Here is a 7,787-nt window from a genome sequence, read left to right as displayed (position 1 = left end):
GCGCCCGGCTCGCGCTCTCCTGGCCGACCCCGGGCAGGCGCCCGCATCCGTGCCCGGGCGCTCGGTGACCGCAGCCCGGCTCCGGAGCGGCGCGGCGGTGCAGGCGGGGGCTGGGCACAGGCGCGCGCCCCAGGGGCGGCGGGGGTGGCGGCGGCCGCGGGCGCGCGGGGCCCGGGCAGCCCCAGCCTCCTGGGAGTCGCCGGACTGCTGATCAACTTAGCGATCGCGGCGGACCAAAGTTTGCGAAGATGGGTTTCCCGAAGTGAACACCAATCACAGTTATAAAATGAACCTTGTATTATTCGCTGTTATCCTAGGCAGTGAGACATGGGGTTGACTCCTGGGATGGAAAGCAGCTGTACGTCTGCCCTCTCGCTACCTCACACCCAACCCCACTCCCCGCACTGTAAACAAAAAGAGGTGAAATTACCTGAGAGGGGATGGGAATATTTGGGTGTATAGGACAGAGAACGTTTAATATCTTGATTCAAATCAATGAACGTCTGAATAAAGCAAATGTATAAAGAGCATGGATGATCACAGAAGGAAAAAAAATTAAATACAGATGATAAAAAAGTTCAAATCAGTGATGAGCCAGTGCATGCAACTTAAGGCAAAAATCAAATGCATATTTTCCTCTTATGAAGTTAGTGAAGTTTTCTTTGGTTTTGGTGGTCAAACCCTATGGTGGTTGGTGAGGGAACAGTGAAATACAACTTACTCGAGGGTTTCCATCTCCTCCCCTCTCTCCGCACCCTCATTCGTGTTATATAACTGTGTTGGTGACAGTGATTCCAGGAACAAAATATTTACTGAGTAATCAGTGTCTCTTTTGGTCCCCAGAATAACAGTTAAAGTAATATAAATGGTAAAATTAACCTCCTTTAATTGTTACTGGGACTGAGGGCCAAAAATTAACCATATTCCTACAGCCCGTGCGCAGCTAGAAACCGCTTGTCTTCCAGGCTTTTGCTCTTACTCTTCATTCTAGGGATTGACTCAGAGATGTTGGAAATCCAGTTTAAACTGGATATGGCTGGGGAAGTGAGAAGGTCATGAGCTTTGACATCAGATGTATTCTGGGTTTAGATTTTACTTCTTATTTAGTGTTGTACATTACAATGTTTTTAAGGATTATATTCATGGTCATTTTTAATTTAAAAACTCAGAAGCAGCAGAAGCAGAAGGTCATTTTTAATTTAAAAACTCAGAAGCAGCAGAAGTGCTTGTGTGATAGATTGTAAGGTGGCTTCATTATTCCCACTGCTTCCTGGGTTTCATGCCTTGGTTGGATCCCCTCCCCTTGAGTACATTTGGGACCTGTGACTTGCTTGTAAACAATAAATACAGCACAGGTGATGGATGCCACTCCTGTAACTACATTACTCTACAAAAGACTTGGTCTTGGTAGCACACTCTCTCTAGAGACTGTCCGTTTTGGCTTGATGAAGTAAGCGTCGATGCTGGGGAAGTCCACGGGGCATGGGGCTGTAGGTGGCCTCTAGGACCAGCCTCTCACCAACAGCCATTAAGAAGCCAGGGCCCTCGGGTTCTACAAGCACAGGGAAATGAATTCTGTTGACCATCTAAGTGACCTTAGAAATGTTCTTCCCCAGTCAAGCCTCCAGATGAGAATGCAGAACAGAGGACACCTTAATTTTGGCTTCGTGAAACCCTAAGCAGAGGACCCAGTGAAGCCATGCCTGGACTCCTGACCCAGCAAAATTGTGAGGTAGTAATTGTGTGTTATTTTAAGCCATTAAATTTGTAGTAACTAATACAACTTGTATGTGTGTTTCAGGTATTCAACATATTAGTACACACAGTGTAGTTCCTTCTTTGATAAACTTTGTGTTAAATATTGCTGTCCTGATGCCTTCTGTTTTTTCTCTTTTACTCCTTCACATACATGTCCCTGCCTAATCTTCACTGCAAAGTCTTCATGAGACAAAAACTAATGAAGTGGTGCCCTATGGATTGCCACAGGTCGAGGGCTCTCTGGGACTTCCAACTGCATTTCTTTTTTTTTTTTTTTTTGTGGTACGTGGGGCCTCTCACTGTTGTGGCCTCTCCCACCGCGGAGCACAGGCACCGGACACGCAGGCTCAGCAGCCATGGCTCACGGGCTCAGCCGCTCCACGGCATGTGGGATCTTCCCGGACTGGGGCACGAACCCGCGTCCCCTGCATCAGCAGGCGGACTCCCAACCACTGCACCACCAGGGAAGCCCCCAACTGCATTTCTGCTTCAAAGATTGTGTATCTGAGATCCATAGCCTTCATCCCTGCAGGTCCTTTGGGATAGTCTCTTGACTAAACCTCTGTGGCAGGACAGAAACACAGTCAACTCAGGTTGTACAACTCAAGTTGCAACTGCAATGTGAAGAATACTTATGGTAAAGATCTAGGAGCAATTAAGTACTAAACTAGGTCTCATTTAATCTAGTGTACTTGCTTGTTAATTGCCTCTACTTCCAGGTATGAATTCAGCCAGGCTTGCTCACTAACCCCTTCCTTCCTTCCTTTCTTCTTTTTTACCTTCTTTCTTTCTTTCTTCTGTGTTTCTTTCATTTTTTAACCCTTATATAATTCTCCATAGTTCTATTTCTCTATATCACTCATTTTCATTTATTTATTTATTATTTATTTAAAAGTATAGTTGCTGTACAATATTGCATGAGTTATAGGTGCACAATATAGTGATTCACAATTTTTAAGGTTATACTCTATTTATAGTTATTGTAAAATATTGGCTATATTCCCTGTGTTATACAATATATCCTTGTAGCTTATTTTGTACCTAATAGTTTGTACCTCATAATACCCTACCCTTATATTGCCCTTCACCCCTTCCCTCTCCCCATTGGTAACCACTAGTTTGTTCTCTATATCTGTGAATCTGCTTATTTTTTGTTATATTCACTAGTTTGTTTTATTTTTTTAGATTCCACATTTAGTGATATCATACAGTATTTGTCTTTCTCTCTCTGACTTATTTCACTTAGCATAATGCCCTCTAAGTCCATCCACATTGCTGTAAATGGCAACACTTCATTTTTTTTAATGGTGAGTAGTATTCTATTGTATATATATGCCATTTCTTTATCCATTCATCTGTTGATGGACACTTAGGTTGCTTCCATAGCTTGTCAATTGTAAATAATGCTGCTATGAACATTGTGGTGCATGTATCTTTTTGAATTAGTGTTTTTGGTTTTTTTTGGATGCGTACCCAGGAGCGGAATGCCGGGTCATACGGTAGTTCTATTTCTAGTTTTTTGAGAAACCTCCATAGTATTTTCCATAGTGGCTGCACCAGTTTACATTCCCACCAACAGTGTAGGAGGGTTCCCTTTTCTCCACATCCTTGCCAACATTTGTTATTTATAGTCTTTTTAATGATAGGTGGGAGGTGATATCTCATTGAGGTTTTGATTTGCATTTCCCTGATGATTACTTGAAAGTTTTTGCACAGCAAAGCAAACCAACAAGGAAATGAAAAGACAATGTACTGAATGGGAGAAAATATATGCAAATGATATGACTGATAAGGGGTTAATATCCAACATATATAAACAGCTCATTCAACTCAACATAAAAAATCAAACAACCCGATGAAAAAATGGGGCAGAAAAACTAACTAGACATATTTCCAAAGAGGAAGTGCAGATGGCCAATAGGTACATGAAAAGATGCCTTCATTTTCTTTTTATTAACATAAATTTTTATTATACCAGTAACATATTAATGTAATATCATATATTAGTGTATATTGTGTGACATCAAACTTCATTTGTCAGCTATCTTTTTTAGACCAAAAACTAACTTGGAACTCATTACTTTTTTCATATATATATATAAAATATATATGATATATATGATTATATATATATATCTATATGAAATACATATGTATATAATTATTCTTTTAAACTACTTCATGCTATTATGATATTATTAGTGTATCACAATGTATTCATCCCCTTAACTATTTAGATTATTTCTGGGGCTTCCCTGGTGGCGCAGTGGTTAAGAATCCACTTGCCAATACAGGGGACACAGGTTCGAGCCCTGGTCCAGGAAGATCCCACATGCCACGGAGCAACTAAGCTTGTGTGCCACAACTACTGAGCCCATGTGCCACAACTACTGAGCCTGCGCTCTAGAGCCTGTGCTCCATAACAAGAGAAACCACCGCAATGAGAAGCCCATGCACTGCAACGAAGAGTAGCCCCCACTCTCCGCAACTAGAGAAAGCCCGTGTGCAGCAACGAAGACCCAATGCAGCCAAAAATAAATAAATAAAATAAATAAATTTTTAAAAAAAGAACTATTTAGATTATTTCTGATGTTCCAATATAAGCAAATGCTGAGTGCATGATTCCTTTGGCACATGTATGATGATCTCCCTAATGTAGATTAAATACCAGAAGTGAAACTCTGGGTATGTCCATTTTATTTTTATTTTTTATTTTTTGTATTGAGGTGTAATTTACATACATTATATTAATTTCAAGTGTACAACATAATGATTTAATATTTGTATGTGTTGTGAAATGATCACCCCAATAAGGCTAGTTAACATCTGTCACCATACAGAGTCACAGAATTTTGTTTTCTTATGATGAGAACTTTTAAAATCTACTCTCTTAACAACTTTCAAATATGCAGTACAGTATTATTACCTGTAGTTGACATGCTGAACATTACGGCGTATATCCATTTTTTTTTTTTTTTTTTTTTTTGGTACACGGGCCTCTCACTGTTGTGGCCTCTCCCATTGCAGAGCACAGGCTCCGGACGCGCAGGCTCAGCAGCCATGGCTCATGGGCCTAGCCGCTCCGCGGCATGTGGGATTTTCCCAGACCGGGGCACAAACCCATGTCCCCTACATCGGCAGGTGGACTCTCAACCACTGCGCCACCAGGGAAGGCCCCCATTTTAATTTTATTAACTACTGACTAATTGTTCTCCAAAGTGTCTGTGCAGCCCACACTCCTACCAGCTGTGCAGGAGAGAGCTCCTTTCTGCACAGGCCCCACTGACACTTGATATCACCCACTTTAACATTTTTGCTCTAGCTCTCCTATTTCTTTTCTCCTTTTTCTCATCCTCTTCATTCTCCTCCTTTTCTCTTCTCTCCCTCTCTTATTTTCCCTGGCTCTTGTTCTCTTTCTCTTGGTTTCCTTTGCTCTTTTGTTTCCTCATCCTCTTTTGGTTTCTTTATTCATAATTTTTTAATTTTGAAAATTTAATTTATAATCTGATTTATTACTTAATGAAAATCATGAAAATATCCTCCAGCAAATGTACATTTACAAAATTATTGTCAAAGGTTGCAGTGTTTTCTACATCATTGTTCCACCATACTTTTAAAAATTGAGGTAAAATACCCATAACATAAAATTAACCATTGTTAAGTGTACAGTTCAGTGGCAGTTAGTACATTGACAGTGTTATACAACCACCGTCTCTATCAAATTCTAAAATATTTTCATAATCCCAAAAGAAATGGGTATGGGTACCCCATATTCATAAAGCAGTTACTCCCCAATTCTCCCTTCTCCTAGCCCCTGACAACCACTAATCTGATTTTTTCTCTATGGATTTACCTATCTGAATATTTCATATAAATGATTCATACAACATGTGACATTGTATATCTGGTTTCTTTTACTTTGAATGTTTTTGAGGTTAATCCATGGTGTAGCATGTATCAGTACTTCATTCTTTTTTAATGGCTGAATAATGCTCTATTGAATGGATATGCCACACTTTGTTTATCCATTAACCAGTTGATGAACATTTAGGTAATTTCCATCTCTTGACTAGTGTGACTAGTGCTGCGATGAATATTTGTGTATAAATTTTTGTTTGAATATCTGTTTTCAGTTCTTTTGGGTCTCTACTTAGGAGAGGAATTACTGGGTCATATGGTAATTCTATGTTTAACTTCTTGAGAAACTGCCAATCTGCTTTCCATAGCACCTGTACCATTTTACATTCCTACCAGCAGAGGACGAGTGTTCCTGTTTCTCTACCTTCCTGATGACACTAGCTATTTCTTGTCTTTTTTTTGGTTTTGATTGTAGCTATCCTAGCAGGTATAAAGTGGTATCTTGTTGTTTTGATTTGCATTTCCCAATGCAAATAATATGTTGAGCACCTTTTCATGTGTTTGTTGGACATTTGTATATCTTCTTTGGAGAAATGTGTACAAGTGCTTTGCTTATTGTTTTTTATTATTATAATCCTTTTTAAAATTTATTTATTTTTGGCTGCATTGGGTCTTCGTTGCTGAGGGCGGGCTTTCTTTAGTTGCGGTGCACGGGCTTCTCATTGTGGTGGCTTCTCTTGTTGCAGAGCACGGGCTCTAGGCTCACGGGCTTCAGTAGTTGTGGCTCATGGGCTCTACAGTGCAGGCTTAGTAGTTGTGGAGCACAGGCTTAGTTGCTCCGCGGCATGTGGGCTCTTCCTGGACCAGGGCTCGAACCCGTATCCCCTGCATTGGCAGGCGGATTTGTAACCACTGCACCACCAGGGAAGCCCCATCCTTTGTTTATTTTTAAATTGGGTTGTTTGTCTTTTTGTTGTTGAGTTGTAAGGGCTCTTCATATATTCTGGATACTGGATGACTCCTATCAGATGTATGATTTTCAAATATTTTCACCCATTCTGTGTGTTGTCTTTTCACTTTCTTGATAGTGTCCTTTGATGCACAAGTTTTTAATTTTGATGAAATTTATTTTTTCCTTTGCTGCTTGTGCTTTTGGGGCCATTTCTAGAGTCTATTGCGAAATGCAAGGTTACAAAGATTTACCCCTATGTTTTATTTCCAGAGTATTATGGTTTTAACTCTTACATTGTTGATGTATTTTGAGTAAATTTTTGCATATATTGTGAGATAGAGGCCCAACTTCATTCTCTTGCACATAGGCATTCAGTTGTCCAGCATTATTTGTTGAAGAGTTTATTTTTTCCCATTGAGTGGTCTTGGCACCTTTGTTAAAATCAGTTGACCATAGATGTACGGGTAAATTTTTGGATTCGCAAGTCTATTCCGTTGATCTTTATGTCAATACCACATACTGTTTTGATTACTAATAAATTTCTTTTCTGGTAAGTGTTAAAATCAGGAGGTGTAGGTCTTCCAATTTTGTCCTTTTTCAAGTTATTTTTGGCTATTTGGGCTCCATTGAAATTCCATTTGAATTTTATGAACATCGTTTCCATTTCTGCAGAAAGGTCATTGAGGTTTTGATTGGGATTATAATGAATCTGTACATCACTTTGTAGTATTGCCGTCTTAACAATGTTAAGTCTTCCAATATATGAACATGGGATATTTTTCATTTATTTAGGTCTTCATTAATTTCTTTCAGCAACGTTTTATAGTTTTTTTTTTCAGTGTACAAATCTTGTACTTTCTTGGTTAAATTTATTCCTAACTCTTTTGCTTTCACTCTCCATCTATCCTTTTTCCTTTTCAGTTTTTGTTGTTGTTGTTTTGTCTCAGAAGCTGAACATTTCTCCCATTTAAATACCAAGTCCAGCGAATGGTCAGGAGCATTATTCCTAATAGCCAAGAAGTGGAAACAACCCAAATGTCCATCAACTGATGAATGGGTGAACAAAATTTGGTATATCCATACAATGGAATATTGTTCAGCCATAAAAAGGAATGAAGTGCTGATACATGAAATAACATGGATGAAACTTGAAACCATTATGCTAAGAAGCCAAACACAAAAGGCCACATATTTGCCTTTCCTTTTTGGAGCAATGAAA

Source organism: Leucopleurus acutus (genome assembly GCF_964270905.1).
Source record: "Leucopleurus acutus genome assembly, chromosome: 15".
In the NCBI taxonomy this organism is placed as follows: Eukaryota; Metazoa; Chordata; class Mammalia; order Artiodactyla; family Delphinidae; genus Leucopleurus; species Leucopleurus acutus.
The sequence above is the reverse complement of the archived record's forward strand: the minus strand, read 5'-3'. Positions refer to the sequence as shown.